This window comes from Maylandia zebra, linkage group LG2, assembly GCF_041146795.1.
Source record: "Maylandia zebra isolate NMK-2024a linkage group LG2, Mzebra_GT3a, whole genome shotgun sequence".
Classification (NCBI taxonomy): domain Eukaryota; kingdom Metazoa; phylum Chordata; class Actinopteri; order Cichliformes; family Cichlidae; genus Maylandia; species Maylandia zebra.
This window is the reverse complement of record NC_135168.1, coordinates 3,736,945-3,749,597: the sequence shown is the minus strand read 5'-3', so window position 1 is coordinate 3,749,597 and position 12,653 is coordinate 3,736,945. Positions and strand designations below refer to the sequence as shown.

At 36.6% G+C, this 12,653-nt stretch overlaps 1 pseudogene; it reads left to right on the top strand.

The window, feature by feature from the left end:
- Nucleotides 1-9,061: 9,061 nt before the first annotated feature.
- The window catches only part of LOC105940960 (uncharacterized), an 11,267-nt pseudogene continuing 7,675 nt past the window's right edge, over nt 9,062-12,653 (top strand).

Sequence of the window (12,653 nt, the reverse complement as noted above, 5' to 3'; positions counted from 1 at the left end):
TACTTCCACCACGACTATGTCTCATTATGCTTCGAGACCAGTTTCGCATCAAAACTCTATTTTCTGCCTTATTTGCTCGCTTATTATGCAGCTGTCAACTGTTGAGCACAGTGTTGTCAGCCGCTGATTTAGTCCCCCCCCCCCCAATGACTGCTGACACAATGTCTCTAATAAACAATGTCTCTAGGCAATGTCTCTAATAAACCTTAGTGTGTAACTTTCTGAAAAACAGAAAAGTTTCTGTTTTTCATTTTATACTCCAGAAATGCCAGTTTTTTTACAACTACATTTGTAAAATGAGTGTGACACCCCTGCCTTAGACAGACTTTTGTCAGTTGAGATACTTCCTCAGTGTCTGAGCCAGAGCATATGGACTGGATGGGCAACTTGACAGGGAGGCATTTGTCTCACCTCTTACCTCCTATTTATTTATTTATTTTTAAATGAGGACGTTTTTTTAATACTCTACTGTATACTATATATAGTTGTGAAAATATGTCAATAGAATTTAGCTCAGTAGGCACCTTTTTGGATGGGACTGGACCCCCAAAGGCTCCATAAAGGCAACAGTGTACTCATCCAGCTGAACGAGGAAGTACACTGGATGAACAACTGCTGACCAAGCATTGCTGTGTGACATTTGACCCATCTGCTCCAGTCCAAGGACATATCTGCTGAGTCATCATTGAATCATTCAGTCTTTTGTGCAATCAACCAATCACCTCCCACTACCACCCCCTAGATGAGTCACCGATGCACTCCAAGAGATCCAAGGGTCAGCCAGATCTTCAGACTGCCTGTTTTCACATGAAAACAAGACACATGTTATAATCATAACTAACCCAAAAGCAAAACCCAGTAATTTACTTGGAATCAACAAAAAAATAAAAGTCCTAACACCCTAACCCTAACCCCAGTCCTTTATAAAGCATACCAAGAACAGGGGAAGGATTACTATAATTGCTAATGAAATAAGAAAATTCTGTGTTTAACCAGGTTCTTGTCTTTGGTTTCTTGCTGTATGCAAATGGAGACAGAAAGTGAGTGAGACAACTTGCAGAGAGGCAGTGGTTTTGCTAGAATGGCGATATTTGTCTACCAAGCCTTTCCACAACTATTTTATATTGTTAAAACAATGTCTATGTTTAAAAATATGCAATAATATTTATACATATGATAAAAACTTTCTTTATACTCTCAAATGACTTTGAAAGGGCCTTCTGCGTTTTAGTCATGAGAACAACAAGCAAAGCCACAAGCAACAACTATACTGACAAACTAAAGTTGTGGTGGGCCATTTCTCCACCCCTTGACCAACTACTGAAGCTGTTTACTCAGAACAGAACTCACTGTGTGCTTTAACAGGATATGAAGTGAGCAAAGACGTCAGCAAGCTCCCTTCAAACACCAAGCGTCTACAACTTTATGCATCTCTCATAAAGTGTTACATGTATGCAATATTCATACAACTGTATTTAAATGCATACTTAATTTGATCTTTCAAATTAAAGTACTTATCCATCACTGTGCTAAGAGAGGCACATATGAACACACTTTACCAAGGTTTCAAACCTATAGTCAATAATTTGCCATTAAATAATTTCACTGCCACAAAGGACAGGGAGGGACAATTGATTAGCACCTCCCCTCTTCTGGAAGCAGCTATAAAAACATGTAAAAGTGTATAATTAAAAAAAATAGTCTAGTTAGTGTCCTTGTTGGTGTACCCTTCAAATACTCTTTTAAATGTGTTCTGATAATATTTTTACTTTTATATAGTGTTAATCTGCTAGACTTCTCATATGGATGAAAAAAAAACAAGAGCAGCTTCCTGAAACTGAAGTATAGAGTGAAACAGGAAGAAAAGCCGCTTTGTATTTACACCTTTCTTTGAAAGCCCAACCACAGAAATGCTTAAGTTTCCATGCACTGTTTGTTTGTCAGCGATGACTTTGACTTTAGGTTTAGTTGTCTTTGTGTGCAGACATTAAGAAAAAGGCAGAATATGCAAAGTAAAACAACTTTTTAAGAAAAAGCTTTTCATGTTCACCCTCTAAACTTCACATTTACTTCTTAAATGCTTGCTATATTGTTATGTGTAAATCATCATGCACATTATTAATGTGAAGAATTTTTTTTAAATTATTATTATTGTAAGCAGTGAAGTGGCAGAACTGAAAGTGGTCTTAGACGGGAGGCTGTCATGTAACACACAAATCTCTAGCTTGACCAAAACTGAGATTGTGGTTTCGTGCTACTATAGATTTTTCTGCCAGGAACAGACACACGTGATTTGGTTGACTGTAGTCCACTGCTTTTTAGGGCCAGATTTTAATGTAGGTGCTTTCATTTTCCTGACATACAATATAACAGGTGAATGTGTGAATGTCTTCCTAGTTACTGTTTTGGTTACACATACCAAACTTTTTCTATTTTTGGTAAACTTGCCCTAATCATGATTAGGGCTGAAAACAGGATCTGTTTTCAGTTTCATGTGTGTATCAGTGTTTGTGTGTTGATAGGTGGAGTTTAGTAAGTTGTTAGCACACAGGTTGCAGCCTAATTAACCCCCACACTTCTGTACTTGTAATGACTTACACTGTTCCAAAAAATAGTAATGTCAAAGTATCTTACTGTATATTTTACAGTTTTGTACTGTCTTTCTAGAATATCATGGAATCTACATAAGTAGACTGTGATTTTACATGTCAAAGGTAAAATAGCACAACATCACTGTAAATATAGTACAAAACAATTTACTTGTTTTTTAAATATATATTTTTTGTACATATACATATTTAGATTGTAAAAATACATCCAGAAATGTATCATAATTTCGCAAATATTTGTCTGTTATTTGAGAGAATGATCTGTTAAATTCAAATGTAATACTATGGAAAAATATATAAAATGATAGAAAGTTAATGAGAATAATCAATAATTAAACAGTATTTGAATTATAATTGTGCTGAAAATTTCATGTCATCTAGGTCTGATTCAATAATTCAGAGGTAACAAGTGAAAATATAATTAATAGGGATAAAAACAAAAAAAAAACATATAAAACATTGCACGGCCACACTGTGATAATTATATATTTTAAAAAATAAATGTAGAGGTAGGAATTGCAATTAATATGAATCTCAAAGTATTCACAACATTCCTGAACAGAAATAGGCCTCTGCACCTGGGATGAGGGTGTGGCCATGAAAACAATGTGACATGCCATTGGATGTTGGGACACATAATAACATGACGCTAAGCATCGGCCAATGAATGTGAACTAACAACCACAAGGTCGTGGGTATGGCTGTACTGTAGGAAAACATCCTAATATAAAAGTATTTTACTGCATTTCACAGTTTTGTTCTGTTCTTCTAGAACATCATTAAAGTTACGTAAATAGACTGATTTCACATTTCAAATGTAAATTAACGTTAAATCACTGTAATGTAATAAAACATGATTTTCATGATTATTAAATGTATCTGTCTGTACATATGCATATTTGGATTGTTAAAATACATTCACAAATGTATCATGATTTCACAAATATCTGTCCGTTATTTGAAAGATCGAACTGTTGAATTCAAATGTAATGCTATGGAAAAGTATATAACATGATTCCTATAAGCTTGTGTTACATCACATAAGTATTATTATTATTGCTATTTAGGGCGATCGTGGCTCAAGAGTTGGCAGTTTGCCTTGTGATCAGAAGGTTGCCAGTTCGAGACCCGGTATTGTGTCCGTGGTCAAGACTCTTCACCTACCTACAAGTGATGGCCAGAGGGGCCGATGGTGCGATATGGCAGCCTTGCCTCTGTCCCAGGGCATGCAATCCATTATTATTTAAACCAACTGTTAACTGTATATTTCTGTACATTTACGTATTATGATTCATATTGCCACATTCATTGACCTTGTCATTGACACAGAGGGTTAACGAGGGAAGTGGGAGCACACGGGGAACACAGCTGACACAGATAATCATAACGAGACACAGCAGTAGTAAACACAACACTGACGGGAGACTGTCAAAGTAAAACAGGATGTACAGAGGTGCAGACAGGAGGAGAGAGAGAGAGCACAGGCATGGCGGGCTGGGGAAACATGGAATAAAACACAAGGAGGGGAGGACAAGGGCTCACAGATACACAGAGAGGCACACAGGGGGAAAAGTCACAAGGGGAAATCAAAATAAGGAACAACTTAACAGAGCAACCCAGGAACCATGGCCTAAATAAAGAACAAAATACAAAAATACACGAAAACTAAGAATGCTGGGCCAACATGGCCCAGGATCATGACACGTAGCAATCAAAACACTTGTGAAATTATCTAGCAACTAGTCAAAGTTTACCGTTAAACTGTTTACTGTAAAGTTTAGTTCTTCAATTTATACCAATGGATGTTAATGACATAACTGACATGAGATAAAATATCCACCCATCTATTCTCTTTCACTCATCAGGGTTGTAAGGCACTTGAGCTTTTTTCAGCAACCGTAGAGCCAGAGGCCATTTAGCCCCTGGACAGGTCACCAGTCTTTCACAGGGCTAACACAGAGAGTCAGATATCCATTTGCACTCACATTCACACCTTTGGCTAATTTAGAATCACCAATTAACCTAAACCCACTAACTGCATTTCTATGGACTGTGGGAGGGAGAGAGAACCCACACAAACATGGGAAGAACATGCAAACGCCACAGAGAAAGACAACCGCCTGGATTGTGGAGTCAAACTCAGGCCTTCTTGCTGTGAGGCAACGGTTTTAACCCCCGTATTACTATGATAAAATGTGTGTTTCACAACTATTGAAAATGTTAAAACACTGAACAAACCTCCTGGTGTTCAGTGGCAGTAGTCCCTGCCATGTAGCATCCTGTCATTATGAGTTGTTTACAATGGCTACAGTCATTATCTAGGGTTATGCAAAGACATTCTTGTTGTCTAACTTTGACAATGCCTTAACCAGACTGAAACACATGGTTTTTGCAGCGTTCATTGATCAATAAGATTTTAATTTTTAAACAATTAAAATGAATTAAATATCACTTAAATAACCCTACATTTAACCAGAATTACAATTTCAAGTTGAGTTCTTTTAAATCATTAAGGGTTAATTGTTTACAATGGCTCGATAACTGTCATATTGGCATTAATATAAAATGTGCTTCAGCTTTGTTGTGTTCTTTTTTCTAACTTTCAGTTCGAGAAACCCACAAGAATCAAATATGAGACGACAGGGCTTACATTTGGTGTTGTTTTATGTGCTTTAGTTGGAACAATGGTTGATACTGTTTCCACTCCAGTAATGGAGTGATACACCAACATAACAAGTAGCCAATCAGACTGCTCTGAAATAGTTCCCTCCCACTACCAATACTTATATCTGGATGATTCTTTTATATTAAGTTATTTTTACAACAGTATCAGGAAGGTAATACAACAAACAAACAAAATCCAGAAATGGTTGTATTTTATTTGTTGCTGACGCTCAGTTTTGGATGTAAGTATTTGTAGAGACATCAGATTTACATATAAATATATTTAACTATAAATATAAATATATAATAATATATTTCAATTATTGCCATTTTATATAGATAATGAAGAGAAGACAAGGTAAATGATTCTGTCTCTTGTTCATGTCTGACTTGAATAATATTTTTCAGATTGCTCAGATGAACAGACTTTCGAGACAAAGACTGTTTACGTTGGGGAGAATATTAACCTGACATGCCCCCGTAGAGATGTAGGAACCTTGTTTTGGCTCAAGCTTGTTTCTGGAGACTTTCCTAAAATCTTTTAAGATCATTTAGCTCTCAGAGTGCTGATCAGCGCATTAGAACTGTAACAGATCCTGGAATATTTGATCTGTATATTACAAAAGCACAGCAGAGTGATACAGGAGTTTACATCTGTATGAAAACATCAAATCGAGAACTAACATTTTTGAATGGAACCTACTTAAAAGTTGAAGGTAAGAATAGAAAAACATTTTCTTCTGAAATTACATAGGTTGTTTCTATATTGATGAACAGAGGCATATATGGCATTTATTTAAGTCAAGTTTTCACAAGCTTTTCTTTCTTTTTCCCTTTTCTATTTAAATTGGTCTTTAAAATAACAAGTGAATTTTTCACATAATTTTGTTTCATTTTTGTAGGACCAGAGCCTCCTTTCACTACAACTCCTCCATCTGATCCTGTCCATCAGGAACACACAGTAACTCTCCAGTGTTCGGTCTTTCATGACTTCCTGAATAAAACATGTCCAGTAGATGACAACGTGTTCTGTTTGAGTGCAGAACCACATCAATCTCACTTGGATTCTAATTGTGCTCATGTAAATGGTGCAGATGAATATGAAAGGAACTCAGAGGGACTCTCAACAAAAACATGTTTCTATGGCTACTTCAGAAACTCCAGCTCTTCTGATTCACAGATGTATTACTGTGCCGTGGCCACATGTGTGGAATCTTTTTCTGGAGACAAAACAAAAGCCGATACTGACGGTAACTGAATCATGTTTTTATGCAATGGGGAAAATTGGAATATTTGTCCATTTGATTAGATTCTAGTTTTTTACCTAATATTCTGTAATGCTAAATCAATCTATATAAAAAATATATCTGACAACACTTAATCATTGCTAACATAATTCATTTTCTTTTGTTTTATTTCAGCAGTCAACAAGACTAATTCAATGAAGGACAATGCACTTCTCTATCTGTTATGTGTTGCTTTGGCTGTAACCCTGATTGTTATAGCCTCTCTAATCTATTCAGTCAAGAACAATAGCTCATGTGTGGGTTGCAATGGTATGCAAAGTCAATCATACATTAATTTACCAAACAATATTCAACAAAATTGGACTCACATTAATGTTGTGGATTTATTTATCAGATGCAGTCGCTTTACGAACAAATGTGACAGAAAAAGGAGATCAGGAAATTCTGCAGGTAGTTATGAAAAAAAAAATCTCTTCAAGCTTTTTGTATGTTTTAATGTCTCCCTGTTTAAATAAGTATCCACATTTTTCTGTTTCCTCAGACAGATGAAGACTCATTGGTTTATTCTGTAGTAATTTTCACTTGTGGAAAAATGGGATACAGGAACAAGGACAACAGAACCTGCAGAGGACGAGAACATCTGTACTGATTTAAAGGCTCTTGAGGTGGATTAATAGCTAGAGACATTTGACTCTTGCATTTTAAATTGTGTTAGAAATGTACTTTTTTGTACTCGCATTTTATTAATAATTATATAGACAAAAATAAATAATTACAATGGTAATTTTTAATTTGTTTTTTCTAATAGCTGTACATAGTATTAATCCTATCCATGAATGGTTTTTTATTGTGGAACTTTTCTTTTTTCTGATGTTGTGATATGTTCCTACATATTCTTGTATCTGTATATATTTCTATATGACCAAATCAATATGTTTATCTCAATGTAATGTATTGAAAGGAACAGGTGGAAACAGTATATGTATTACTCCCTTCTTAATAGACAGACGTAGAACAGTGTACTTCAAACGCCAAATTCTTTAATTTCATGTGATATAATTGTGTTGGTCACGTTTTGTTTAAAGGGAATAAAAAGTTGTCGATCTCGGCCTGCAGGTTTTGGTCTCTGTCATCAATTTCAGGTACATCTAGAGTGACTTTAAAAATCACAGTAAAGTAAGTTTGTCAGGTGATGGTGACACTTGTTCACGATAAGCTGTAGAACTTCAGACCATGAAGTTCTCACTGTTTATCTGACTGCTTTAAGGAACATCAGTGCAGAATTAAAGTTTAGACAGCAGTGTTCATGCATTAGTAAGGGCAGCATGGTGGCACACTGTTCACTGTCATTTCACATGAAAAAGGTTCCTGGTTCAAACCCTTGCTGGGGCCTTTCTGTTTGTTCTCCCTGTGGTGTGAGTGGGTTTCTTTACTTTGCTAGTTCTGATTCATAATTCTTAAGGTTCTCAGTTGAATAACCTGAAATGATGGATGAAAAAAATCAGTTTTCAAATAAGTGACACTCATCTTCACTGCCTACTTTGAATTTGTGGTAACAGAGGATTTCTATGAGATAGCTATTTGAGTTTTCTGCATCATCAATATTTGAATAACTATGTACTGTCCTGAGTACGAAAAAAAGTCTTATCTAGCTATCTATGTATATATATGTGTGTGTGTGTGTGTGTGTGTGTGTGTGTGTGTGTGTGTGTGTGTGTGTGTGTGTGTGTAATGTGCGTGTGTGTGTGTGTCTTATATCAATTTGCCAAACATAACTACTCCAAATGTCTTTTAATAAATTCCTTACTATATTTCTTTATGTCTGAACAGTAACAGGTCAAATATACATCTTCAGTGAAGCCCACAACCATATATAGTTTCCATCTATAGGTTCTAAAATATGCAAAGCAGCTTTGATGACACCAGTCTGTAACTATTGTAAATAGTGGTGTGAAACAGTTCCAGTTGTGAAAACTTGCAACTGAGTCTGAATCTTTACAGTGCAGTGGAGGAATTCTGGCCCACTCATCTTTGCAGAATTGCTGTACATCAGCCACATTGGAAGCACCTTTTTAAGGTCATGAAACAAAATATCAATGGGACTCAGGTCAGGACTTTGACTAGGCCACTCCAAAAATCATCTTAGATCTTGCTTTGTCTCTTGCTTCCTTCCTCCATTCCACATACCTGTCTCTTGCTCCAGGCAATTGAAGTCTTGTCTTTAGTTTATCTTATGATCTTATTCAATTCAATTCAATTCAATAAAACTTTATTGATCCCAAAGGTTGGCCCCATATTACCCATCTTACCCACCATACATTACACAAACATCACATGGGGAATACAGTTCAGAGAGGTATAACAATGGAAAATGCGCAACATGAGGAAAGACAAGGAGAAAAAAAGAAGTCCTCCCAGACTGAGCTCCAAACACACCTTGGTGCTGTGTTTTGAATCACTGTCATGCTGCAGAAACCAAGTGTAGTTCAGCTTGAGATCATGAACAGATTCTCGGTCAAGATGTTTTGGTAGACTTAAATCATGGGTGCCGGATTGGTCTGGACCCCACCAACTCACCCGCTGCCGGGGAACGCTGGTGGGGGTGGTGGTAGTGGCAGGCAGGACCGGATCAGAGCTGCCAGAATCACAATCCTTTGCGTGCCGTGCTTGATCCAGTCCCAGAGTTCTTTCTGCTGGTGGCGTGACACCACCGCCTGCTCCCGCTATGTGGTCGCCAGCTCAGCCACCATTTGGGCGACCAGACCTGGTCGCAGTTCCGCCATGCCGCTTCCTTGGTTTCGACACCACTGTGGCAGGCAGTAGGCATGATCCGACCACAATTCTGCATTCTGAGACATCTTACTTTACTAACCGGTTGCTGTTCACACACTTTCACGGCTGCAGCATCCCAGCTGCCAGCCACACACATCACTAAGCTGGCGTGGCGTTATTACAATGCCGCGCAGGTGCCTCCGCCTTCCCTGCCGCGCCCTGCCACGGTAACCAATTCATCTTAACGACTCATGAGGATCTTAATTGGTAAAAAAAAAACCAAACAAAACAAATTAATGTATTTATTGACTTGGAAGAGGTGTGGGGGTAGGGCTTTACACTATATATATGTTCTTTCTGATGTTGCTGGAAGTGTGTTTAGCTCACTAAATAGCTGTGCAGCAAAAACACAAATAGTCCACACACCAGAAATGACCCTATAGATCCATTGTGCAAGCTGCAATTGTGACCATTTAAATTTTAGACTAAAGCAACCTCTATTGGAAGTAAAGAAAATGCATGTAAAATGTGTGCTGGTGTCTTCACTCTTAGATAGGACAGAGCACTGTAAATCAGATAACACTCGAGATCTAACCTAGATTTATTGTCTAAACCTAACCAGGCAGGAAGTGAAAATGAAAACAAAAAGTAGCAAGGTGTGTCAACATGGAGCAAATGAAAAGTAGTGAATGACTGAAAGGAAAGTTTAAACTTAAAAATGTTAACATGAACATTTTAAACTGGTGAAAATACAGCATTTCTACTGAGAAACACTAAAAGGGGTTGTTCGAAGATGATAGGAACAAATGACCAAAACGATCACTTAGTTGGAGAAATTGCTGAGAGATGATAAACAAAGAAAGTAAATATTGGAAAGCAAAGACGAAACAACTGCAAGATGAACCCCTAACATTAATTAGAAAAGGAATTTACCTTATAATTAAAATGGCTAAATATAAACGGAAGAGATGACCTGCCCTGGACAACAGAAATGTGTGACAGGAAGTGCATTTGAACCTTTATTCTGTGGTAACCAATCAGATTCATTTCACGCTTTAACATGCTATAACACCTCCTACAGTCAATGAAATACCTGCAAGCTGCCCAAAAAGAGGCACTTTCAAGATGATCGTGTTATTGGTTACACTGCTTTATCTCCATCGAGGATGTAAGTTTTTTCTTATTCTGTTCAAGGTTTCTCCATACATGAATTTTGTTTCTGTGGTGGTTTTACTGTGTCATTGTGACTTAATATTGTAGATTCTGTATGTTTTCTTTCAATTTAGATACACTTATCCCGATAATTTCAGTTCAACTTGGTGAAACTGTAACCTTCACATGTGATCTGCGTAAGAATTCACAGTTCAGCCGTAGAGAAGTCGACTGGTACAAGCAGAGTACCGGGGACTCTCTAAAATTAATATGGACACTGAAGGAATCTGCACAACCTGAGTTTTCTGCTGAGTTTAATCAATCAAGATGGAAGGTTAATTACAATGAAAATTTCACCAACCTCACCATTTTGAGGGCAAACCAAGAGGACGAGGGAATCTACCACTGTGGAATCACCGAGTGGTTCAAGAATACTGAATGGAGCGGCTCATATTTGTTAGTCAAAGGTAATAACGCGATCTAATTACAAGTTTTCCCTAACTTTAACCAGTAAAGCAGCAGTGTTAAGGAAAAATAACATCATAAATAAACATGCTTTGAAAACTGGCATAATAATTTACATTTCATAAAATCTAAGATACATTTTATCTATTTTTAAAAAGCTAATTTTAGTGATTTCATAAGATATTCCAAGTGAAATATTTCAATGCAAGGCACACAACTGTGTAACACCTAAAGCCACATTTGCTAACACTGTTTTATTTAATCCAGGACGCACTCAAAGGACATCAGACTATACTGTTGTTCAGTCACCGCTGACAACAGTCCAGGAACCAGGAAACTCAGTGACTTTTCTGTGCTCAGTCTTCTCTGACTCTGACAAAAAGACATGTCCCAGAGATCTCACCGTGCTCTGGTTCAGAGCTGGATCACATAAAAGTTATCCAAAATTAATCTACACTGACAGAAACAAAAGTAAAGAATGTGATAAGAGATCTGACCCCCAGAAGAGTTGCAATTATACTTTTTCTAAAATTGTCAGCTCGTCTGATGAAGGGACTTACTACTGTGCTGTGGCCACGTGTTGGGAATTATTCTTTGGAAATGGAACTAAACTTCAAATAGGTAGGACTTTGAATAATATGACAGCTAGTTTTCTGTGTCTTTCAGAATCATTAATCATTTCTTTCCTTTTTTTCTAGAGCAAAAGGCAGGTTCTGAATTTACTGTGCTGGTTATAGCAATAATCTGCTTGTTTATTTCTGTGATTTTTAATATTGTTTGCATCTGTTGCCGAACTCCAAGAGTAGCATGTAAACAATTTAAAGGTAAGTGTTATTCACTGACTCTTAAAAAAATCATACTAAATCATTTTCAATAAATTGTATTTAGTACATATGTTATATTAGCTGCTGAGTGCACACCCCGTTACATTTGAACATATCAAGTTCAAGAACATAATTTTAATTTTTAAAAAAGTAAAATTGTCAAGTCCACAATTGAAAGCATGAGGTAATGTGGATTTTTATTTTTTTAAATCAACATTATGCCCAGAAAACAGCTCTTCACAAGCAAGACAAGATGCCTTGAGCCAAACAATGAATGAACATGTAAGTAATAAGACTAAATCATATTTGTTATTTCAGGGAAACGATTTACTGTAGCTTTATATAACAATATGAATTTTATTTTGCATAGAGTGAAAGTGGACATGATGTCAACTATGCTGCACTGCATTTCTCTGGAAATAAAAGTGCAAGAGGAAGGAAGAAGAAGAATGAACTGGAAACTGAGGAAACGGTGTATTCTCATATCAAAAGCAGAGTGTGAAAGTGTGTCTATACAAAACTTGTCTTTTAACACTGATTTGTTTAATTGGAAATAGAAAATACAAAGAACTTATTCCTGATTTTGCTGAAAACACGATGTTTTGCATATACTGTTATTTACATATTATTGTGTTTGCCTGTTCTTGTTTTCCTGTTTCTGTGTGATGCTATAAATGATTAAATTAACAACATGACTCACAATATCAATATTGTCTCACAGTGTTAATCATGACTAGCTTAAGTCAGTTCAGTCTGTCTGCATCCACCTTCAAATTGATTGAGATTGGAAATCTTTTTCACTCTAAGTTTAATTATTCTGACTTTAGTCTTGCACCAACATGATTTGTCATTGAATTTGCGACATAAAATAGATGTTATTCCTGGCTTTGGAAAGTGCTAAAGAATCAAACAAGGTTGCA